The following is a 27,260-nucleotide window of genomic DNA, read 5'->3' as shown; positions in this document are numbered from 1 at the left end:
TTCCGAGAATTATAAGTATAGGATTGGATAATTATTTTAGCCAGTGTAACCACTGGACATAAGACTTAACATCTCATCTCCCCGGATCGCAGTGGAATACCAAACAATACTTTGTAATTCAAGTTGTTCCATGGTGTTTCTACTATATATGGGAGGTCGTTTCGCTTCAGTCAGGGGAACGGTAACCTCATCTCGTAGTGGCGCAACAAATACATCTATGGTTTACCAACCTTATTTCCTTCTAAGTATAATAAGAAAACGTATCGCCATAACGAGCAAATTGCTAAATACCGGAGATTTCTATACAATAGAGAACTGAAGCAAATTTTAGAATTCCGCACCTAGGAATCGAAATTATATCCTCATGTTTATATCCCCAGGCTTGTCTTGATCGGTGATTATTAAAAAAATATATACTAATGTAATGGTGTAGTATATTTTTTTACATAACACAGAGTTATTAGCAACAGAAATATTACTTTTTTCACAAAGCAAACATTCATTTTTTTACCTAGCTAATGATTGTATTTTATGAGTGTAAAGTCAAAGCGTAACATAATATTTAATTTATTGTTAAAGGTTTCAGTAAAAATAATATTTAACTGTCTATTGTTGTGTTTGACATTAATTCATGTTTGTTTTAAATCTATCATGGTAATTGGATTGATTAATAAATTAATATAATGAATATTATGACCATCAAGCCAACAATATACTTAATGAAGTTGACAAATATAGAATAGCAGAGAAGCCCGAGGAGGTAATTTTATAACAGAAGAGTTTCATGGACGTTACCGGTCTCACTAAGCCAAACGGGCTTTAGAAGAAGCCTATGACAACTTATTATAGAAACCGGGGCAGACTTTGATAAGACCAACGACTAGTCCACGTGGCAGGAAAAATGTATGAGAAATGCCCTGGACAGAAAAACATGCCGTATAATGCAGAAGGCCTGCACTCAGCATTGGGTGGGTTTATAGGCTGAAGAAAAAGAAGACGACAACTTAGTAACTATTTCAAATGGAATACGGAAAAAGAATTTAATGAATTATTAATATCATAGAAAATGTATTAGTATCCCACGATCAGACACCGAGTTAACTATCAAATGGCCCCGTGTTCATTTGCGGTGGGCAGCGTGTTCCATAATTCACTCCACGGTAGGGTCTGACCCATTTCAGCGGTTACCCAGCCTTCCATTATTTTATTACATACTGGCGCTTGCCTTGTCTTGTTTCTACGTCTTTTCTCCTATATTGATAATCGCATTGTTCAAATTTCCTACACGTGGTGAAACACCTACTATAAAAGCTCGGTTTGACGTATTTAGACTTTCCAGTATATCTAGTAAGAAAGGCCAGCATAATTCTAATAGTTTAAATTCAAATAATATTTATTGTGGTACACAGGTAGGATTATGATGTTACACATTTATAATTACAGTACAGCTGTAATCCGCTATAATGGCATACAGTAATTAAAAATTTTAGACAAAAATTAAATACAGTTATGGGATGAATTTTCTTATTTAACAAAATTCTAATTGAACTATACTTTATTTGACATCACAGGGTCCAGTGTCATCGTTTCCGCGCAAGAACAAAAAAACACCTTTCTCCAAATGTTTTCATGACTATGATTTTTTTTTTAATTTGAACATATCATAAAGCAATTAATTTCATTAAAGACAGCTACAGCTAAGAACAATGTCACTCAAGACAGACTCTTTCTGCCTAGAGACACCTCACAGCCAAGAACAATGTCACTCAATATACACTCTTTGTACCTAGAAACAACTAATGGCTAAGAACAGTCACTCACGACAAGCTTTTTTTACCTGGAGACCACACAGTTAAAAACAATGTCACTCAAAACTCTTTCTACCATACATACTAAATCTTATAAACGAATTTTACTCTCATCAACAATTAACCACACACTATCCACACATTCGTGGCTCCTTGCTCCATAATTCACGGCACGCGACGGGAGGTCGGGCGGACCCACTTCAGCGGTTAGGTTTCTTTACTCACGCATTATTTTGTTACATACATTTTACTACTTAAAATAATTATTTATTCAGACTTTAGATCCAGTTTCAGAGTAGTTGGTAGTTGTGTGCTAGGTATTTACTTTTACTGTGCTTTTCAATGTAATACAGGTATAACAATGCTACGTGCTTAGTGTTGTTTGTTCATAACGCCTATAAGAGGACCGAGTTGATCACGTCTTTGTACGGTTACAGAAACCACCATTTTTACTCGCGGTTCCGCCAGTAGGTTAGTTAAATAATTTTCAGATGAAAACTCACAAACAAACTTTACATTCCTGTAATATAATAATAATTAGATATTATAAAACAAATTCATCCGCCAGATCTGTCTAAACGTGATAACTCAAAAACTACTGAATGCATTCATTAAATTTGGTATGTCGATAGTTTTAGGGGCTGGGAAAGACATAGGCCACATTTCATCCCGAGATAAATATATAGCGGGACTCTTTTCCCGGAAAAAATCGAACACGAAGCCACGAGAAAAAGCTAAAGTTTTTATACGGTAAGAAGATACACGTGAATCGTAGCGCTCATTCCTTGTTTCTTATGATTCAAAATCTAAATAATCACGAGCAACCCCCAAGCAACAAGAAATAAAAATGTAAAAGCAATAAATTACATGCCTTTTAAACGGTGATATTTAAAAACACTTTAAAACCCAACAGTCTAGGCAAACAAGCAAGACTCCACAGCAAAAAGCGGAACATAAATCAACGAACCTCTTTTTGTACACACGATTTCGCAGCTCGTGTTAGCGCCGAAAAATAAATGCAAGACAACCAATGAATTGTGTGCTTAAGCATAAATTATGTCTGCCAAATTAGTAGAGGCAAATGTTTGCAGAATTATCCCCAGAGGAAGAATGCTTAATTAAAATTCACTATATAAATAATAAGTCGTATTAAAATTATAATTGCTTTCATTATAAACCCACCGTCTGACGTACTCTGTAAATTTCTGTGTACTAAGAATTCGCTGGTTCGGAAACATTTTCACTAATTAAGTTTCGCTTTTTCAAATTGAAGACGGACTGCTTTATTTAATTGAGAGTGTTTGCTTATTTTTTAAATGTTTGTATTACGAATGGAAAAAAGGCATCGATGTAAAAGATGTCTGGAATTACAATATTTTCGATCACGCGAAAAGGTTTCGATTGGTAAATATGGAATTGGAAATATTTAAAATGAAATAGATGTGGACGAATTTTCTCGTTCTGCTACGTAACTCCGCAATATTCTTGTTGAATTTCTAGATATTAGAGAATGGAATTTTTCTAAAAACTTTTAATTTAACATGTGATAAAACTTCGTCTCCATGTCTAACTTTTCATTTGTGTTAATATTTATAATAGAGACGAAGACATTGGCCGCATTGTCACAAATGTAATTCTATTACTACTGCAAAATCAGACATTTAAATCAAATCGCAATATCTAAGATTAACATAATTTTCTTAATAAAATATGTACAATAATATACAGGGTAATTTTAACCTTGCGTTACTGAATGAAACCACATACTCATTTTCACCTTTGTTGACATTGTGCCAAAAATCATCCATTAATAACGAATATTTTCACCAAAAATACTGGTTTTAGTTTTCTGATTTTGTGATCATTTTGTAGTTTAATGCGAATATGGCGTGTGCGACAGTACATTTCTAACTGAAAGTATGATGTTGCCGCTGCGACGAATTTTCTTAGAGTAGTGTAGTGACAATAGGGCGCGTAAAATTAAAATTACACTAAACATTTATTTCGATCGAAAAATACTCTTTTATATTTTACATTTACGGCTCAAGTAACTTATTGTATAGTGTTATATCCAAGTAGATAAATATATGGTTTCATTTAGTAACGCAATATCAAAATGGCCCTGTAAAAATCTTAATTTTCTATAAAATATGAAATTTAGCATTATTTTCCTTAAATATTGTATCGCAGCTTCCGGTATAAATGCAAACCAGAAGCATAAAAAAGCAATTTTATTAGTCGGAAGGCGAGTGGCTCGACTGTTAAAACACTGATCCACGCCAAGTATTCAAAACCCATTATTTCAACTTCTTGGCTCTGTTGCGGAATTTAACGTTTCAATTGTCATATCTTTTGTGAATAAACATTAAATTACCTCTCTCGTTCTGTATTTTAACATCTTTCTATACAATTAGAAATTAAATAAGAATTGCTACTGTAATGATTTGTGTTTAAGCGAATGTTAGATCGAAATAAAACTATTTTGCGCATTTTTACATAATAAGTTTTCACCCGACGTTTCGAAGACTTTTCGGACTACTCACACATCAGTCTCAGTCTTACGCCCCGTGACCACGAAGGCTGCAGTCTTCAAAACGTCGGAAGATCATAATAAAAAAAATCGCAATAAAATCTTTTATTTAATAGTTACTTTTTCCACGCATACGACTTTTCATAAAGTTAGTAATATTTATTGACTGCTGCTAACATGTCCGTCAAATACCATATTCGGTACTCCTCGAGCATTATCCGACACCTGTCTTCTCTATAACATGTCAACATACTACAATAAGTAGGTCAATTCAATCAGGACAGGCGAAGTCAAGGACGAGGGGAAGATATTTCTGGAAATATGATATGATTGTGAATTGTAGCTCGGTCGTACAATACTAAAATCTTTACACAAAAAGGGAATGTGTTGTGAGGAATACTCTGAGCAAAATTAATGAAAATTTAAACTTAAACGTACAATGTGACATAGTCGTAAAATAACGACCAAGCTCCTCAAATAAAGATAAAAAAATATTTATTTATTTAATACTTTTTTGTACACCAAAAATGTAAAAAGAAAACAAAAAGAAGACAATTTGCATATAGACGGTGGAAAAGAATACATTGGTGGTACAAATGGCGGTCTTATCGCTCGAGGCGATCTCTACCAGACAACCACTGGATGGAGATGATAAAAATAGTCGAAAGGGCAGTTTAGGGCGTACGAAAAAAGATAAAAAAAAATGATAATAATAGCAATAATAATAATATCATATAATAAATATCTATATAATAGGCACACCTTGTCACAAATTTCTCTCGAGACATATATACGACATAACCATAAGTGAGAAAGACAGAACATATTTTACAAATATCAACCCTTTAACTACTGCTTTGGTACAATCATAACACAAACTGTAGAAGATTTTATTCACTATCTTTACTAATATTATAAAGAGAAAAAGTTTGTAGGCGCTAATTTCTGGAACTAATTAACCGATTTTATAGGAAGCTACATTATTCCTGAGTGCTATTGGCTACATTTTAGCCCAGAAATATATTTATTCCGGAAAAACTTTTCATGCGGGCAGAGCCGAGGGCGAATTTTATAGGAAGCTACATTATTCCTGAGTGCTATTGGCTACATTTTATCCCGGAAATCTATTTATTCCAGAAAAAATCTTACGAGCGCAGCCGATGGTGAATGCTATATTATATAAACTATAAACCAACTTGTCATTTCGTAACAGTATTTTGGAACTGTTATTTTAATTTCACTGGAACAGGTGTAACTAACTGAATTTGTCTGTTAGGTACGGCTCACGCCTAGTTCTGAATTAAAGCAATTTAAGATAATACATACTTACACGTATCTGGCTGAATGAATGGTATTCAAGTATTAAACACAATTGCCTTTAAGTAATAAATATTTCCTAGGTTTATAATAGTTATTCCACGTTATCTTATTCCAATTAGTTGTTTGGATTGTTTGTATAACGATGCGGGCTGCCTACAAAACAATATTAAGTTATGACAGACATATTAAATGTTTATAATCAGTTTCATCACGAACTGTAAAAATAAAAATAACAGTGTATGTAAAAACCATTGGAATTGCCAAAACACAAAACGAGTTAAAGTACGGCCAGTCACAGAAGTAGTTTTGAACACGGACATTCTTCTCGGTAGTCCGTTCGACACCCAACTAGGCTATCGCCGCCTTTTAAACGAGCTTAGTAAAAAGTCATTATTTAAAAAAGTAAACTCTTCAATTTTATTTACTGGCATAAACATGTTGCAGTTTAAACAGAATATAAAGCCTTATAAATTGTGGATATTCAATAAAATCGCTTGATAGTAGCGTCAACACTCGACCTCATGCCAAATGACTGCGCACTTGAACCGCTAATGCTGGAAACGCAACAATAGAGCTAACATCTATTTTTATCGATACACCATCAAATAGAGGCGAAAATCGCCGTTTTGCGGCTGCAAATGCTTTTCCGATACAGAAATGTCGTTTAGAACAATGAAGCTAGGTGCGTGGGGCGCAAAGTACTGCGGAATATTTTAAATTTCACACTTAAATGTTTAAACTCTTTAGCGGAGTTTGTTGTTCTCTAGTGGCCTTTAACTTTCAGTTTATAGTATAGAAATATTCACTTATGGTTTAATGAGAATTGAGATTTTTATTCAGTAATGCGAGTTTTAAAGGATTTACTAGAAACAAATGTGGTTTGGCGATGTTTTTTAGGTTTTAGCGACCCTTCACTCGTCATAAAATCGTTGTTTACTCAAAGACTAAAAGAAGAAAGCCCTCGTTTTCTGATTGGAATTATTGAAAAATTATCTTTTTTTTTTGTCAGCCTTAGTGTTGTATCTTTGTAAACTCTGAATACAACTAATAAAAAACACCTTCAAGTTCAATAAAAATTGTTCATACGTCGCGTCTGTATGTCAAAAACTTTCCTTTTATAACCGCGATTCGGCCTAACTTTGTGATTGGTAACCGCCACTCTTACAAACCGTAAACAACATTAACATTATTTACGGTTACATTTATGTTCTTTTTTCAATTTGTGAAAACTGTTTTTTTTTATCATGACCACGTTATGGAATTAATAATATATTGTTATTTTATAATTAATCTAGGTTTTGTAAAATTGTGCCGTACAACAGATCTGTACACACAATAATATCTATATTTTAGCTATATAAATATATTATTGATATAGTTTTTAATTAATTACGCTTGTTTCTCTTCATCGCGTTAAATATTAATAATTAAAGCTGTATATCTAAGTGTTCTTTGCCCGTTCTCCCTAAGGAGGTTTTATTCCTTATATCTAACGTTTTTATAGCCGTGAAACTAAATCACTTATGACTTGGAAGCACGGTCTACGACCATAGCCTATTCTTTATGGAACGAAAAAAAAAACTTATAGTTTTTAATTGTTATCACAAAGCTGACAATACGATTTAACGTAAACAAATGTTACGTCGAAGTTAATTAGGAAGAAACGACTTCTGAACCCAATTAACTTTATGTTGCCGCGTAAGAAATTCGGGAATGTTCTCGAATGCGTCCCCCGAACGCTATCTGCGGTAACTCTCGCGTTGTATTTCCTTCATGCTATAGCAATATTACACTCGCTGCGTATGTAACTGCAAATTACATAGCATTTGTCTAAATTAACCAAACGACGCGACATACAGCCGGCGTATGTAAATTGTACAGCCATTCACAGCTACCGTAAACGATTGTGATAGCAAAGGATTGTGTAATGTGGTGCTATTTTTGTGAATTTATAAGTTTTATTAGAAAAAAAATACTTTAAAAGCAACTATATTGGGTTCTTTTTGTCAAAAATATGTTTATTATGATGGGATTATTTTTCCACTATGAAAGAGAATACTTATAATAATAGTATAGAATGTTAAATGTTTAAAGTTGCGTTAATATTAATTGTCACCTATAATTGTATTTACTAATCCTTTTTTTTAGATACAATTTACTAATATCATTAGTAAATTGTATCTTAAAATATCATATGCAACTGTCAGGTGTATATTAAATCAATAAATAGAAGATTGTACGTGTATTTTTATAATTGAACCGAAGAAATGTCATGATATTGCCAGAGCATCTCCAATTGTAAAAATCTCTAAGTAAATTTATGAAGAAACAACGTCGTGACGTCAACGCATCTTCCTCACACATTAAACCTACGTTTGTTTTATATACAAATGAATAACGCGAAATAATACAAATGAGCAGACTGCTCTCCTGCTGGTAAGCCATACGACTGCTCACTGACAGTAGCAACATCACCATGTGTCTTCGAGATCCAAACCACCTTGAACTCAGTAATTATTCAATTTTATGCCCAACATACATTGTTATTAGAACCCAATTAAATCAAACTTACCTCACTAATTCTTTAATAAAGCAGACATAAAAGCTAATTCTCCAAAGAGCAATATTCAATTTCAACTTGTGCCATCGAAGCGCGAAGTCAGTGCGCGCCGAATGTCTTGAATGTCAACTAGGGATGGGGATTCCATTTCAGACCGCTCTGGGAGTCGTGATTGCAATCCCGATATTCGATACTAACAACTCCCGTTGTAATTGGCCATCTACCCGCATCGGACTGATCCCGTTTTAAATATAAAAATCCGTTTACCGCCCACTCTATTTAGTTCTTAATTAGTTAGTGTTTATGAGTTTGGATTTTCGATAAAAGTTTGTGAATTATTTTGGAGCTAGGCCTACCTAGAATAGGTTACACGTTGCTCAGCATCGTGTTTCATGTTATTAAATGTACATTTATTAAAGGAATATATAATTTGTCTATTGGAGTACTAGGTGTAGGTACTACCATTTATTTTCTTCCTATTTTTTTAAAATAAAATGTTAGCGTTGCACGTGGCTTATTATTAGGAAAGAACTTAGAAACTAAATTTGGCTTCATGCTATAACATATTTTTGTGTCTCCTAAAGACAAATTCCTACAATTTATATATATCTAATAAACTGTCATATATTCTATATAGGACATAATCCTCGCCACTTTCCAGAAAATTAACTAGATTAGCGAACCACTCAACACAATGTCTAGAAACTTATTCTTCGAACTGTCTCTAAACTCCAAATTTTAATTAAACCTCTCCACATATCGGCTTTAATCCCCAGCTTCGTGCAGAGGCTATCTCCAGACGAGGTCACCGCAAGCCTTTATACTCGAAGTCTAGGCGATAGTGGCTTTGGAGATCGGCTACTGGCAACTTGACTCACGTACTTGACTGTAGCTCATTTCGTATTCTAGAGAGTAGAACCACAAACACATCGCTACAAATTCTTTTCAGTGACGTTTCACCCCAACGGCATGCTATTTTAAAATTCTTAGCGCTCGGTAAAACGAAGAATGCGGTAAGTATTTACTATTAAGGTTGAGATTTTTCTTAATAATCACCGGTTTTAAAAGTACTTAGAAAAAAAAACCCAATATTACAAAAATATTTATATATTACTAGCAATTGCGGCTTCACACGGAGAGCACTATCTATAGGAAGATAATTTGATGGTCCAGTCGCTACGAAACTTCACATGATCTTCTGGATTAATTTGGAGACTACCTAAAAAAATTATTAAAATTACTGACGCCGTTTTGGAGTCCTACGGAAACATACATACACATTTATATATAGATAAATTATAATAATAAATGCCCGAAACGACTGAATTCAAATAATATTCACGCGAGAAACTGAATCATTTTCACATCTTTTTAAGAATTCATCTCGTTACATTTCGTAAGAGAAATTTTTCAACAGTCCTAATGAATAATTCAATCCTCGTCTTGCCGGTAATGTGGCACAAGTAGATGTATTGATGCTTCTTGATTTTGAAATAAAGTTACGAGGTCTTTGTTAAATAATTCTTTAGGCTCTGTAGTAGAAAAAAAATGAAAAAACGGGACAAGTGCCAGTTGGACTCGCTCACCCAGGGTTCCGTACAAACTTGTAGACAAAGTATACAAGTTCAAACTTGTTAAACTTAATTTTACCATTCCATTCCTAGACACGGTTATTTCACCGCAAATAATAACTTTGTTAAAGTAAACTCGCTTTTATTGTTATTTACGCATATATTTACAAACAAAAATAAAACATTGCTTTCTTCCAAATTTTCTGATTCTAGATCAACAAAAAGTACCCTATAGTTTTTGATTCCCTTGTAAAATCGCGAAATATATGAATTTTATCAATGATCAAATTTTTGCGACATCACCGGTCACATATACGATAGCGTTGATTTTTTGCAGCTGAAAGGGACCGTAGATCCGAATATTTTATATATTTTCAACTTGAAACCCCTACGCGTTCCTGAGAAAAAGGGTCTTGACAGACGGACAACAAAATGATCCTATAAGGGTTTGACGAAACCCTAAAAATTTACATTTACCTGAAATATACTTTAATTAAAATGTATACTAAGCTTAGGAATTTACACTACACAACAGGTAACACAAAATCCATTTTATTGAAATAGAATTCATCAAGTTTAGTTGTTGAGAAAAACATATCAAGAATAACAAAACAACCGCACACGAAATAAAAAGAAAAAGACAACAATCATTTTTGATTCTAAACATTACCCGACTGTTCCAAAAAGAGGTTAATGGCTAATAAACCTAGAAGTGATACAAACATTTCATAACAGCGCTGTTGAAATAGTTCTTGATCTGAACACAATATCTGTCTGAAGCATCTGAATAGTGCCATCTAGTGTCGTATCTCTACACTTGGTGACAGAAAGTAGGTGACCTTAATTGAATGAAAGAAAAGTAAATGTAGACGAAGCACACAGTAATAAATTAAATTAAAGCACTTTACACTACTGGATAGCGGACATGATCCGAAATAAGTCCTCGCTTCTTGGATATCCGTGTTTGCTACAAGAGACATAGCTCCTACTTTTTCAACGTCCTATTTAAGTAGTGGCAACATTTTATGAAAGAAATAGTCGCTTCCAAACCACAATATCTTTGGAAACTTTTAATTGTATTGAAAGCTTATTAGATCGGCTAAATTTATTATTAAATATATTTATTATTATAAGTGTCAAAATAGGATTAAATAATATTGTTTGGACTACATCCGAATAGAGTATACATTATGAACCTCATAAATTATGACGTTCTACGCAAGCTCTATTATCCGCGGATTAATTCTGCCAGATCTATCATTTAATCACTGCACTCTACTCTTATACAATTAAGGCCTGTTTTTCAATGACCAGTTAAAAGTAATCCATCAAATTGCAACCTGACTGAATACAGATGTCCAACATTCAACCTTATCTTATTCATAAAATACAATGTATAATTTGTTTGTGTTGTATTTCATCCTATGAATACATTCAATTTAATGGTTAAAAACATTCTTTATTTAAATAAATACAACGTCTTCGAAATTTGAAATGGGAAAACATTTTTTTTTATCGCCTATTAATGCGAAGCTTTGTTTACAGTCAGCCCGCAGCAACGCGAATAAAAACCTTTTAAATTTGCAAGATACAAGGCTCACCCATATAGAATGAAAGGAAAAATCCAATTAAAGATTCCTTTTAACCGTTTAAGCAGTGTTGGGAAAAAGGAACAGCAACAAAATATAAATGTATTTTCAATCTGATTTCCTGATTTTTATTTGAACCCTTGACCACAAAATGGCTGAATACAATTATGACGCGTGTTTGTATTAAATGAATTTACTGTTTTATACAAACGTTGGATTGTTTTTGTTTTGAATAACCACAGCAATTATATTAATAATGTGGTTTACTGGAATATTATAAATAATTTTATCCAATAACTACATTTTCATGTTGTGTCATGGTTACTGATTGTAATATTATATTTGACAATTAAACAGACGGAATTACTGACTGCAGGCCTCTCGTATGTTTTTTTTATTGCCTTAGACAAACTAACAAGCAAACCGCCTGATGGTAAGCAGTAGCAGTTGATCCAGACTACCATACATATTTAACCTTATTTCATGATAAATAAAGTATTAAAAACACCTACGATTTATTTATAAAATAGTCTTTATGCTAGCGACAACTCAGTCTATAACACTTTGTCGTCAAAAAATATGTATTCAATTTAAACTTGTACTTGTAAAAAACTATTACTCCTACATAATATGATTCAGAATTATATACCTGAATAGCGACCACCATACACAAGGTGATAAAACCCACCACAGAGTCCCACGTAAGTGTGTCGCGTTCCGGGATCAACCTGCGTACATTCGGTTCTAACAGGCCGGCATAATTGTATCGACTGCCGAGGGGTAATCATCTCTCGTCAGTCGACATTTTATTGGACCACACTCCAATTAACTACGATCAGGTGCAGTAAGGTAACTTAACCGTGCACGTATCAAAATAAACGTTCTAGCGGATTGTTTTATTTTTTTATTCTCTATGCAAATAAGAGCGGAAACACAGCCGGTAATATTGCAAACGATTTGTGCCCTAAGCAGTTATGAATATTTTAATATTGGAATACGTTCATTGCACAGCGTTATTGACTCCATGTTGAATGTTGGTTTCAAGTTTGTTTCTGTTGTAAAGAACTATTTATTGTTCCTCTCGTATTGTTAAATATGTGAGTCATATATTCACCATTGACGTATATTCTATAGACACAAACGTCCATATAAACTATTTGTTCAAAATCTGAACTAAAATGGCAACCAAAACGTCACTGTGATAACCTATTTATTCACTTGAACAACAAATAATTTTACTTATTTGACTAATATTTTTATTCAAATCCAAGTTTACACTTAGACTCGAGTTCTTATATCATGAGCGCCACTCCTTACACAACCACAAGCTGTCAATATTGACCATATTAAAGTCAGTTTGAATGAATATCAGTTCAAATAAGTTGAACACAGTGAATATTCGGAACGCCAAATCTAGTACGTAGTACATATTATATCGATGGTATTTACATATTATATATTTTCACAACGTTCCCTAGTATCGGTATAATAACAAAAATAATTACTAATAACCTCCAAATAGTTGTAATCTCTCTGAACAAACAATGTTTATTATAAAATATATTGTATAAGACAGGCATAAGACTGATATTACAAGCAGACAACAGAGTAATCCCACAATAATGAGAAGTTATTTATGTACCAAGTCCACGGACAGCCGGTCTTGTTAATAGATTCTTGTTCCAAGTAAATTGTTTCCTTTCCATATTATTATTAATATACATGTATAGATACAAAGTAAATATACTAGTCACATTTCATCTGACCTATTATAATTAAACATCTATACTTTTTATTAATAACAAATCTCAAACAAAAAGCGGCGATAGCCTAGTGGAACAGACTGCCGAGACGAATGTCCGCAGGATCAAATTCCAAGACCACACGCCTCTGACGTTTCTAAAAAATTATGTGTGTCTTCTTTGTGAATTATCCCTTGCTTTAACGGTGAAGGAAATCATCGTGAGGAAATCTGCATACCTGAGAATTTCTCAATTAGGAATTATCAAATGTGTGTGCAGTCTACCAATCCGCACTAGGCCAGCGTGGTGGACTAAGGCCTAATCCCTCTCAGTAGTAAAGGACTCCCGTGCCCAACAGTGGATCAGTGTATAATACAGGGCTGACATTATATATTTTTTTTTATTAACAAATCCTAGTAGACGTAGCGAGAGTAGCTCTAAAACTAAATTATTCATTTATCTAATGTGATTTAATCTCTTATATCACCATTTATTTGGAGTACGTAACAATGGTGAGGGATGAAAATTTTCGAAAGAGGACCCGCCACAAGATATATAAATAAGTTCGGTCTGAAAACCATTCTTATGATAACTAGATATCAAATGAATTACGAAAGGAAAACGGACAAGAATCGAGTTATATGGGCCCTTAGCCATTTATTAGTAATAATATCAAAATAAATGATTGAACTTATATCAAAAATATTAAAAACATTAAAACCGGAATGCTATTTGAATTGAGTACTTTATTAATGAAACTAATAACTAATAAAGGCGAATGTAGACGCAAGAGCCGGCAGAAGTCGACCGCACCGAACCTTCAAATGTCAGATATCTGACATTCTCAGTAAAGGTCAAAAGTACCCGGAGCCGGCGAGAATGCATAAAAAGATTGATGAAGGTGGAGGAAGCGCGAGAAGTATGCCAGAAGCGTGCAAAGTGACAATCCATAGTCTCTGCCTATTCCTATGGGATAGAGGCGTGATACTATGTATGTATGTAATAAAATAACTAAAATCACAACTTAATGTCCCTTATCTTACTATTACAAAAATTTAAAAATTGATTGTATAGTGAAATTGAAAATAAATTATTATTCTCCAAACCTATATTAAAGAAGTCTCTCACTGCAAGATTCCAGTAAGACGTCTTAACTCGAATAAGTCGACAACAGTTTCCTACAGTATTTATCAGGTCGTGTGACTATCTAATGCGACGCTGGCCTACATTCCGCCATTCCGTACGTGGTCGCCACTCGAGAAACATGCCTTAGGCACTAAAAACTAGGTCTTGTGATAGACCTATTGCAAATTTACGACGGTTGTAACCGCCTTGTGATTATATTTGTATGCTGCCTTTTGATTGTATCTTTGTTTTAAATTGTTAAGTAATGTACGCATTGTGCATGCGCGACGTAAATTAACGTGTTTTCAACCAAGATCGAATATTGGAAAGGAATTTTATAAAACATTAACTTAGGCCTTTGCTGAAAAGTGTTGGAGAAACGCGCAGCTAGTCAAACAACTTATTCATCCCTACGAACTAATATTATACACATACTTTCAATAATATTTAATGAACATATCGGACATAAATATTCCCGAATTTTCGAATTTAAAACTCTTTTTTGCACGACCTTAATACTGAACCCAAAACCTCACGGCCTACAATCCAAGTAACTCATTTTGTGGTTATCTCGTGATATCCACAAAAATGATTTGTTAATATTGGCAAAAGCCACAGAACTAATATCCGGCTCAAAGGACCACTCAGCAAAATACCATCACATTGGCTATTGGCCAGTATCATTGATTTGTAGCTCTGCCAGCTGCCTAAGATTAAATTATTAACTATGCTACACAAGTTTAACAATTTATTTATCTTCGTTGAAATTGAATAGTGAAACGCTGACGACAGTTTTCCACGAATATCGGTAAAATGTTTTGGAATTTTTGATAGAAACTTTGTAGTGTATGCGGTTGTCATAAGGATTATTATTAGTTATGTTTATGCGAATATGTGCTTTGTTACACGTTCTTTGTTGTATTATCTAGTGTACTGCTATTAATTCTAAAATCGCCTCATTTGGTCCAGGGCTACGGATGTCTGTGTTCAACTTAAAGTTTTGATTGTTATTTTCAAGGTGAACATATGAAAAAAAAATTGGTCGAAAGACCTTAGTCATAAATTGTTTATCTAGCAAACAAAATTGTCCTCTCTGATCCCAGATATAACGAATAGCATTCCCACTATCCGTGCTTGAGCAACCAGAAATCTCAAGTCTTTAACAAATCCCAACTTAAAGAACAAGCTAAAAAAGAACTAGAATATCAAATTCCCGAGAGCAATATTCATTGACAATAAGCAGTCGTTTCATTTATCTGCGGTGTTCCCTCTTGTGCCATGTGTAGTGAATTATGCACCTCGTATTGTACATTGACCGTGCAGTACGTACCAAGTGAACCGCACTGAAATGTACGGTCACTCTCACCACAGAGCGGCAAATTATCGGCCGCCCACAACCGCCTTCTCAAACGCGTTTACTTATTGAAGTATTATCTTTGCTTATTTATGGGCGTTTGAATTATTTGAATTGTTACTTTAGATATATATGTAATAGTTCATTGCTGAACCAATGCCTCTCAGCGTTGACTATCTCAGCTGATGCTGGTATATTGTTTGGTTGGCAGTATAAGGCTTGAGAGAACTTATCCTGAGAAAGCATATTCTACTTCTTTCCCTGTACAATAGCTCTCGAAACAAATCATAAAATATAAACCCTCTTGTACCTCTCAGATTATTTGCGCTTCGAGCCACAAAGGTTATGTGAATACAAACATATATATATGGTATAGTATTCAAGCAGAAAATAGCCTTAGAAAACTTAATATTGCTCCCTAGTGACCAAGCCCTTTACAAAATAGTGTTGTTCAGTAAATCAGCAGTAACCATAAAACGCGATCGATTTCCATTTTATCGAATACTTTAACATTTGATGTAGAATTTGGCGTTGTATAAATAGGCCTTATGAATACAGGCAGAAAAGCGCTTTATATTTAAGAAGAAAAGAAATGGCTGATTTATCACAGCCTAAAGCAAATATTCGAGCTCTGGCAGTTGTGAGCATTATTAAAACCTTTATATTGTGTTTAATTATTATTGTATCTTTTAAATCGTTGACGCTCTGAACTTTATTAATTAATGTTTAATTTCGTAAATAACCTAATTTATCTGCTTATCGCCGCCTCGTTCTAGCATAAACGTTGGCATCTACCGAATGATTGTGTTTGGACAACACTTCGTATGTTGTTTTCTTACGTACGCACCAAACAATGAGTATGCTAAATGTATAAGAGTGATAAGGAAAACGAAGACTAATGAATTCTCTCCGAAATGGTAACAATATTAAAACACTATTTTTTGCTCGCGGCTCCGCCTCCATGAATGTTTTTCCGAGATAAAAGTATCGCTCTATATTTTCTCGGAATAAAAAGTAGCCTATGTCCTTCCTTCCCAGGGCATCTATTTCCACACCAAATTCCATCGAAGTCGGTTAAATAGTTCAGCCACGAAAGCGGAACAAACATACAGATTTTTGCATTTATATGAGTACGTGTGGATTTTAGCCGTTAAGAGCGCTAAATACTAATAAATCTGCAGCTAATCCTCTAATATGCGGGGCTCGAATATGTTCTCGCCACGTTACGCGCTAAAGAGACGGTCAGCAATTACATTTAGATTTTTCAATATTCCAATATATTTGCAAGATTATTTTAGCTTTGTGTAGCATTAGTTCGTAGTTATTTCACCTCCTATCACATCATGGAATGGATATGTACGTCGGAAAGTCGGTGCATCAGTTACGCCTCTACATATTATATGTGTGTTATTAGTATTAGTATATGAGTTCTTTAATGGTGTTTTCTTATGAAAATATTATATACTTACCACACAGGCTCATTCCAAATAGCCTCATTTAAAAAGTTATATAAGATATTAAACATGTATATTATTAGTAAGTCCACAAATCAAAGATTTACCTGTGATTTAAAATCCCTGAAAAGACATTTCCTTATAATTAAAATTAAGCAATTTTTTTGGATTTTATGGAGGTTTTAATAATTTTAGTTTTGATTTATTTTAGTTACCGATCCGTTATTCCGTTATTTTATATATCCAGTATGTGCGTTATTTTAGTTATCCGAAAAAATAGTTTAATTTTAATGTCTAACATTCGCGTAAACATAAGAAATCATTATTTCCTTGTAATTCCTAAGACAACCATCGGTTTCGTAGTAAAAAATGATGGAATTATGTATTATTACTATTTACTACCTCTATGTTGTTAATTTCTACAAGTTGACAGGTTTACGCGTCGCTTTATAGTACAAAAATACACAGTTCCCCCAACTCACGCATCAGCAGCACGCATGAAAGATAGCGAGTAATAAAATGAACTGGAATTGCGTACATATACACTCTTCTCTATTCCAATACCAATCAGTGGAGTCGATTTCCATTCAAATCACTCCGTATCGATAGTCGATGCTTACGCGGGATTGATATCACTGGATTTGAATAATCCTATCCAGCTCTATTGTGTGTTTTTAATTTGACTACCATGATGAGAAACATGTCTGCATACTACTTGGAGCTTTGCGAATCTTTTTATTTATTTATAAAATATTGGTGTAGTTGTATTACGGTACGAATGCAATACAGTCTCAGGTTCAATCACCGGGTAGGACAAAATGATATTGGGCTTTCTACCTATCACATCATGGGACAGAATACACTGCGAAAATTGGGTGCACCATTTGGTCATCTGCCTATCCCTCAGGACAAAGACATCCACCTAGGACATGGGATAAAATGCGTGAGTGTGTGTGTGAAAAATGTTAATACTCTTTTTGATCTTGTGGTAATGTACAGTTACCGATAATGGACCGAAAGGTGCTAGAGTCGACTTCCATGTATAGATATGCTTTGGGTGGATTTTACTAATACATTTACTTGAATTTGCCAGAAATTACGTATGAATTCGATCATATAAACTTTGCCAAATGATTTATTCAAAAATAATTCATAATTCAATCAAGGATTTAGTCCACCATCAAACATGTAAAGAATGATTTTACTTCCAACAAACATCTAGATATATTCACAAACTTTCGCATTCACATTAATTAATAATGAGGGCGATACGTCTATGCAAGTGGGTTTTCATTCACACTGTCAGTTAACAATACAAACAGTACAAACAAACCGTCAAATATTTGTAGTCGATTACGGCTCGCCGCAAGCCCATTCGAAATGATTCGTGTAAATAAGGATGTGATTGAATCTCCCGCTTTGTGCCTGACTGTTGAACTAAATCAAATATGGAGGCATCTACATCATTGGATAAATCGCAAACTTAAAGAGGATTTGCTTTGTAAGTAGAATTGTAAGGGAACGCGTCCATGAGAGTTTAAATCGGCAGATATGTCGGAGTGCCACTATAATGTAAAGTGATATGATAAAGAAAATTATTAATGACTATTACAGTATAGACAGTGTATATCTCCGAGTATAACAATGTCATATTTATTATAATTAGCCAATATTTAAAAGATTATCGACAGTGGTTTCTTTTTCATTTCCCTTAATTTTGAAGTACTTACCTATTTATTTTGTTGGCGGTAAGATACATTTTATATCCGCCCGGATAGAGACCATCGTACACAAGGTGTTAAAACCCGCAATATTGGATAAAAAAGCGACGTAAAAATTCAATACGTCGCGTTACGAGAAACATGCCCGTGGACATACTCCCTTAGACGGTCAGGTGTCTGTAATGCAGGCATCATTTCCTCCAGATTGAAGCTCCAGTAAGAAGGTAATGCATTTAGTCGTAGTTTCAACTGGAACAATTCTACGTGATTTCTTGTAATGTCCTGTTTTAAACGCGCAGAGGAATATAATATATAGAAAAGTAAATTTTATATAACAAAAAAATATAGTCTTTTTTTTACTAAATATATAGAAACGTTAAATCTAGCCGCTGTCTTTTAACGTGTTAAAAATACTCTTCCTTTATATTATGGCTTCCGCCGTTAATAGCAAAACACCAATGTAAAATAATTCATATGTTTACCATATCGTGATTTGCACGTTTTTAATGCGCATATTAGTAAATTTTCTGTAAATATTTTATTTTTGTATTAATATCTAAGGACTCTGTGACATCGTGTTACACGGACTTTTCAAATAAAACAACGACTTGATACCAATTGGTAATAACTCTTGGAGCACAAATTTCGCTTGATGTCCAGTCTATAACTAACTATACTTTTAATGTCTGGAGAAAATGAGAACGTTATTCATTTAATCATTAAGTTGTTTATTAAAACCTTTTTATATACATTACAATAAATCACACTGCCACGCCAGAATCGCCTTTGCTTCTCGCATCCTTTCCACAAATCTGTCTTTCCTTTAGGTACCCGTATTATGCAAATAAATTTACCGGGACCACAGCAATCCGGGGAAACACGGCTACAGACCGTTTAGATCGGTCGATAACGACAGACGTTTGAAGCTGCATGGTCGGACACGGCCAAAGTAAACGTTAGCTATCCACTAATGACTTTGACCGCTCGCTCTGAACGCCCACTTATTCGGATGACAGGAAATGGGTACTTTCGCATTTCGTTCTACAATTTGTGAAGGCGTATGTTTGCATCTGTTAATTTATAATTAGCTCTCGGTTTTAAAGCCAAATTAAATATTGATATTTGTGCTTGCAAAAAAAAGACAACAACTATTTAAGATAAATAAATAGATGTGATAAATAACCTATTAGATTGTATAAATTTTGGATACAAAAAGCCAGAGTTATGATTTAACATTCCTAGAGCAATAAATCCCAAATTTGATCGGACCGCGACCCACCTAACAAAGACTTCCAACTTCTGGACCCACCTCTTGCCTGTCACTAAGTTATTTCTAATATTTAATTACATACCAGAAGGACTGTTTCAATGGCAATACTAGTATTTTTTTCGTACTATCCAATATTATTAGGGCTGACCCGTCAGTAGGGAAATTCGTAAAGCATATTTTCTTGCTTGCCATATGACCTTCGATATCAACAAAAAAATTAAAGCTATTTATAGCTTCACTATTGCCACAAAAATCATTAATTTTATATAATATAATAATAATAACAGCCTGTATTATATACTTGCCCACTGCTGAGCACGGGCCTCCTCTACTACTGAGAGGGATTAGGCCTTAGTCCACCATGCTGGCCTAGTGCGGATTGGTAGACTTCACACACCTTCGAAATTCCTATAGAGAACTTCTCAGATGTACAGGTTTCCTCACGATGTTTTCCTTCACCGTTAAAGCGAACGATAAATTCACAAAGAATACACACATGATTTTTTAGAAAAGTCAGAGGTGTGTGCCCTTGGGATTTGAACCTACGGACATTCGTCTCGGCAGTCCGTTCCACACCCAACTAGGCTATCGCCTAGTTGAATAAATGTATTTATTTTGCAAATATTATTAGGTGACGTATTCAGTTAACAATGTCTTGCTATTAAGTCGAATGACGAATATAAATTACGGCATAAACTACCTAAAATCAACATTCTGCATATCATATTCAAAAATTATTATTTGCTTATAATCGAGGCAAATTATTCTACCCCCGGTCATACCTTGCGTTTTTCTGAGGTATTAACCCCTGAAGCATCGGAATGTTTGTCGGCTAACATGACAGCTACATGACATTTACGTGTGTCACGGGAATATAGCCTTATATACTACATAATAAGGTCCCATCGGTTAGGGTTCCAATCCCACTTGACCCTCATTACTGTTACTACTTTCATCTGCATTATGGTAATGATAATGTGGTACTTACCATTTACGACCCTAAAAATAAACGCTTGGTTATCCTCAACGTGAGCTATTTTTAGAACGGCTATTTTTATTTTAACCTTGTACTCATAATGGATAAAGGTTTTTAAGTGGTTATATTTAAACGTACCTTTTTTGTTAACGATTTACCTTGTATCCGAACAGCCAATCATTATGGACTTCAGAAAGAAAGATACGTTTCTTCTATTAAACCTTATAGAATATAAAGACAGATTTACAGAAGGCTTCCTCGCCAATTTCACACATTTTACCCGTCATTTTAAAGTAACAGATATTTAGGTGACATTCTATGTAATTGAAAACTGTGCCCGAGTCAGCGCACCGCAATACTTTTCAATGATTTTATACCGGCTACGGAATATAGAGCTGAAAGCATTTCTATCTAAATTATTATCTATCGTATAACCAAGTACAGTCGCGCCCGGAAGCGCTGTAAATTTAACTTTAGCTCAGAATATTCTGTTCTTGTGAAGTTAACGGAAACAAATGCAAATAAGCATGAAGAAAGTAATGAGTTAACGTGTGTTTATGCGTGTTTAAATTCTAGATTTTGACGTGTATGCTTCCTTTTGCTTTCAAGTAATATTTTAAGAACATTATTATTCTTAAAATATTAAAAATATATTTTGAATAAGACGCGTATAAATATTGATTGATTCTGCAGCCAAAGCGCGGTGTGCTCGCTCAAATTGAAGGAAGAATAAATACTGAGCATTAAAATTAACACAAATGAGACAAATACGATATATGATACTGCGCATAATAATTGGGTTGACATCTTGGCAACTTGTTCCTCGTATCATCTAGTGGTAAAAAACGGACAAATTACTTTTGATGTCCCTATTATTTTTTGTTTTTTAAATTTACATTTTAAACAAATGTCACCGACTGTACCAATCTCGCATTATGTGAGACGGAGATCAAACCGACGACGAATGCAAATCTATGCAAAATCCCAACTCGGATATAAAAAGATTTGTGCGCCGAATTTAAATAAAGTCCTTTATGTACATTATATAGTATGTACATTATATATATAAAGTCCTTTATTCACATTTCAATGATATTTTACATTTCTATCCTCGGAAATGTAAATTTGTCGCGGGAATTAAACTATTACTGACCTATTGTATAGCATGGTGCGTAATGGAAAGAATTAAAATTTAAAATAGACATTTGATCAAACGGTTTAAATTTTTTGAGTCGAGGTTTATGGAGGGATAGCAAGCGATCTTTTTATGATTCGCGTAGAATCTGACAGTCGATAACATAAAAAGAAAAGCAGCGATTCATCCGTCACAGAGGGCCTACGTCGAAAAACAAACGTCGAAACGTCGGTCCGAAACCAAGGTACGACGAACTTCGGATTTAACTCTACTACCAAATTACTTCGGAACCGTCACCGTTCTGTAGCTCACCTTAGTGGCAGGATCAATTCCACGAATATTCTTTTTTTTTAAAAAGCAGTGGAACTTTACCCTCGCAGATGGTTTTAAAAAGGTATGGCAAAACCCTATAAGTTCTTACAAACTCCATATCTGAAATATTGCGATGAACGGATCGCATCCGTCGTTGAATCCGTCTTCGGATCCGTAACACTTCGTAGTAACAAAACGAGCGATCCGTCATCCGAAACTACGGATTTCGGTTTTCGAAGTAGACCCAGGACCGTGCGCCTCTGGCATTAGGCGTTATATTTGAAACATAATTTTGTAATCACTAGATTCAGTATCGTCTCTTTACTGTAAAAATGCTTGATATTTAACAATATTTTTCAACGCCAGGTGTAGTCTAGGAATCTAAGATACTCGCCAAGACAAACAATTTAACAAGTCCAACTGTCCCACAGCCTGCTAGTTATGGGCCGCTGCGGTATGCAGGTACGGTTGGCTCCGGTCCAGCGTAGGCCGCTTTCACGCTCTGACACTAAAATATTCTTTAAAATTTTATTGCCTGTTTGCCGCTCCCCAAAATTTGCTTACACCAAAGGGTTTTAATATCCCCATTTTCAGGAAAAAGGCTGCAGGCTTTTCCATTGATGCACAAATAAAGTTAGCACTGTTGAATTGGGTTTAAAGTGCATTACAACGAAGTTATAAAACCTCAAAGCTTTTGGCCTACTGCAGAGTATTAAAAATAAACCTAACCCAATTTAAGATCGATTTTTTTTTTCTAATTCTGCTAATAGCATTGCTAATGTAGTGACAAATAACATAATAACTAAAGCCGTGAAACTAAGATTGAAACATACTTAAAACCATAAGAGGCGTAGAAAGCGGAACGCCAATTTACTTACTCTAATTTCTGAAATAAAATATTTTAATCTAACATAAAGCGTAGCTTTGACTTCATCACGAACAAACTACTTTATTAAATTCACGAATACCCTCCGTATGCATGAAGTGAATTCATTTTATGAAACGTAATTCTAATTTATTTTACTTTCAGGTAAACACAATCCTGCTAAGCTGAGTAAGTCTTTGAAAAATTTTAAATACTCGACTATAAATAACGTTTGTTTTCGTATAGACATGTCATTTGAAGGTTGCTTACGGATAGACTTTGAAAGAAATGCGCCGTCACACTGTCAGCGAACTAAGTTAAATTAATGACATGAAACTATATCGTACAGGAACTTTGAGCCGTGCTACTTAGTCTTAGAGTAACTCTTGTAGAATTAAAACAAGGACGCTTTTGTGTACACTATTACTGTGTTGTGCTTTGTAAAGATTTTATTATACTTATGCTATTTTATCTCAACAGATTATGCAATATATTTGTCACTAGTCGAACGTATCATATTTAAGAACGTAACAATTAAATGTAAACATTTAATACTATTTTCAACGTCTTTTTCTTAGGACTTAATAATGTCACGAAATACACAAGAAATAATAGAAAATCAAAATAGTTATTAAGAATTAATAATGATTATAAAACTTCCCGGCGTAGAATCCAATTCTAGAAGTTTTAATGTTCTAGTACTATTTTGATAATTTATTGACAACGTTTAATTTTATCCCGAGCGACTAAGGAATTAAAATATATCTTCCGTACCAAGGGACTGATAGGGTCATAGGGTTGATAGCACGAACTGCGGAAAATGTGCGAGCTCATCGAAACGGCCCCGAGACGAACATCAAAACATGGCTTTTTGTTTGGTGCCTAATATGTGCATGCGTACTATTGTGAAATACACCATAATTGTATATAGGTTAAAATATATTTATTCTGGTCATTATCTATATAACATAATAATTTTGACTGGTGGTAGTTCTCTCATATGTGAGAGTCCACCGCAATGTTTATTTTTGCAACCAAGCAACAGTATGTAGGAATATTTATTTATTTTATTTTTTTTTTTATTTATTTATTTAACACAAAACAGGTTACAACTAAAAATACACCAATTATTGATTACAAAATATGCTTACTTCTAATCGCAACCCAAAACTTGTGTATAAAGAAAAGTTAATTATAGCGGACGAGTTTACAATATTACAAAGTAGATAGAAATGTTACGTTATTATTATGAATATTAAAGTTATTTTAACTGTAGAAACTAAATGTAAGTAGTAATAAATATTTTACCGACTAAAAATGAGTAAGATGACATTAACCACCATGACAAGTGTTAATGTGACAAAACACAAAAATAAAAACATATAAATCTTGAGTAATTGATTAATTGAAGATATTAAGGATCTCTCTTTTGTAAGTATTGATAGTATTTTGATATATATCTAAAGAAGGATTCTAATACCAAACAATACTTTATAATTCAAGGTGTTGGATGGTTACTACAGTTTATTGAGAGTCGAATAGCTTGCCATCAAACGGCAAACTCGTCTCGTCATTCAAAGCTATAAAAAAAAAAACTGAAAAAAAATGTTTTCAGCAAAAGAGCTAGTGTATTACCAAATGAATCATATCCACCAACAAGCACCCAAAATACCAGAAGAATTAAACGCTACAGGCCTTATGAAAGAGTAGAAAGGGATATAAGAACAACCCAAAATCTGTCATGCGAAACGCAACAATTTCTCACTTACTTTTCTATCGTATAGCTTAACAATCGCATGCACACCGACCGCGTCTTTTACACGTCATGAATATCGATAGCTTGCAAAAAGCCTGCGGGTTATTGAATAATTCATGTCCGTCGTTTGCATTCTACACAAGGCTCAATAAGTCCGAACTAACGTGCGACGGCATCTCACAATCCCGCTAACTTGTAAACAGATTCTGTGCTGCAACGGAGTGGAAACGCGAATCTCCAGGGCAAGTTTCTGAAGAGCAAGTTACGATACTCAGAATTCGACATGCATGCAACTACGAAGTGATTGGACGGAGTTTAATACGTGAATGTTTAAATAAAAATCTTTGGAGGTGTATCTAAATGAATCCCTTAAACCTCGAGAAACCTCTATATGGTGCATTTCATAATTGTAGCTAATTTAGTTTAAATATTAATTGTAAACCGCCACCTCATAGAAAACATCAAGGTATTAAAACCCGCCATTTTGGCGGACGTTAGTTTGTCGCATTCCCGGATTAGCCTGTATATATCCAGTCCCAACAACCCGACATAATTGTGTCGACTGCCGAGGGGTACTCATCTCTCGTCAGTCGACATTCTATCGGACCCTTGCCATCAAGTGCAGTGGAGACACTTTATCGTGCACATAACAAAAAATCAACTCTACTGTAATTATTATATAAAACTCTTTAAGGCTCTATAGAGTTTAGAAGTTAGAACCAAGTAGTTTGATCCCAGCTATAATCAGTTTTGATTATGAAGTGGAATCCTTTCAAGTCACAGAAAACTGACTTGAAGACCAACTTCGTTCATGCGTTTCGGTTGATAGGCATTGCCGTAGGCCTTTATTCTCCACAATTTCCTTTCCTCAAAGGTTGGTACGCACTCAGAACTCATATCTTCCATCAAGTGACCTATTTACTCATCTGCGAACTTCCTGCTATAATGTTCCACTGCACATCACTTAAAGAAATTAGATTATTAAAGTTACGAGCAAGCACTAAATGTTCGTGACACGAGGACTGTATTCCGTAATCACGAATCTAATTTATAAAATGTATCATCCATTGTACATGAAAATAAATAAAATTGAGGTATGTCTATTTTTACCCAACTTCATAAAATCTAAGAGAAATATTTAGCAGCATACCTCCAAGTCCAAAAAAAATATGAGTTTAGAGAATTCATTTACTCATTAAAGACAAGATGTCCACTTACAATGAGTGTTAGTAATTTAAAGTTACTTAAAAACTATTGTTAGCTCAATCTTTACATGCATTTAAAATATTTCTTCCCTCAAACATTTTCTTAGCCTTGTTTTAAATATATCCACCGATTTACTTTCTTTTACATTATTTGGAAGACTAAAATTGCACACCTCCCCGATGAGTACCTTAATTTGAACACGAAAATTCTAGAAGACAGAACAAAGGAACATTACATGTTCTGTGGCAATGACCAACATAATATAATGTGTGTGTTTGTGTTCGTTTAAATAGCAACATAAAGGAAATTTTAAATCCATGAATACTAACGACACATAACAGCTAAGTCTAGACTTCGCCTAACTTCGCGTTAAAAGGTTTTCTTGTTACATTTTTACTTTCAATATTAAACTGAATTTCAATTATCTAAACATCTGTCTGGAATACCAGACTCGTTGTAATAAATTCGTTTTAATGATTATTTAAACTTCGTAGAAACACATAGTATCTCAATTTGATTCTAGGAAAATTCAACTCCAACGTTAATAGAATAGATTAATTGAAAATCCTCAGTTTCAATGTTCAAAAATTCAGGATACATTATAATTATTATAATTTGATTTTAATGACGAAACGCAGAAATAGATTTGGATACAATGTGGATTCCAGGGACATTATATTTTTACTACCTTACTGCCAAATAGTGCACAATATGTGCGGATCCGTAGACTTCACACACCCCCCAAAAATCCTACAGAGAACTTCACAGATATACAGGTTTCCTCATCATGTTTTTTTTTTCACTATTCAAGCAAGCGATAATTCACAAAGAATAGACACATAATTTTAGAAAAGTCTGAGGTGTGTGCCTTTGGTATTCAAACCTGCGGACATTCGTCTCGGCAGTCCGTTTAACACCCTAGGCTATCACCGCTTATAATATTCCCACCTAATTAGACCGCAGTTT

At 34.1% G+C, this 27,260-nt stretch overlaps 1 protein-coding gene across 4 annotated transcripts in view; it reads left to right on the top strand.

The window, feature by feature from the left end:
* Positions 1 to 27,260, top strand: part of LOC115449750 (CD151 antigen) — a 187,211-nt gene that overhangs the window by 97,487 nt on the left and 62,464 nt on the right. The window contains exon 2 of one of the 4 annotated variants that reach the window (XM_037441220.1): positions 23,498 to 23,521. The exons of the other annotated variants lie outside the window; for them this stretch is intronic. The gene's annotated coding sequence lies outside the window, so the exon portion shown is untranslated. The remainder of the gene's footprint in view (positions 1 to 23,497; positions 23,522 to 27,260) is intronic. 4 annotated transcript variants of the gene reach the window in all.

Source organism: Manduca sexta, chromosome 22 (assembly GCF_014839805.1).
Source record: "Manduca sexta isolate Smith_Timp_Sample1 chromosome 22, JHU_Msex_v1.0, whole genome shotgun sequence".
NCBI classification, from domain to species: Eukaryota; Metazoa; Arthropoda; class Insecta; order Lepidoptera; family Sphingidae; genus Manduca; species Manduca sexta.
The sequence above is the reverse complement of the archived record's forward strand: the minus strand, read 5'-3'. Positions and strand labels throughout refer to the sequence as shown.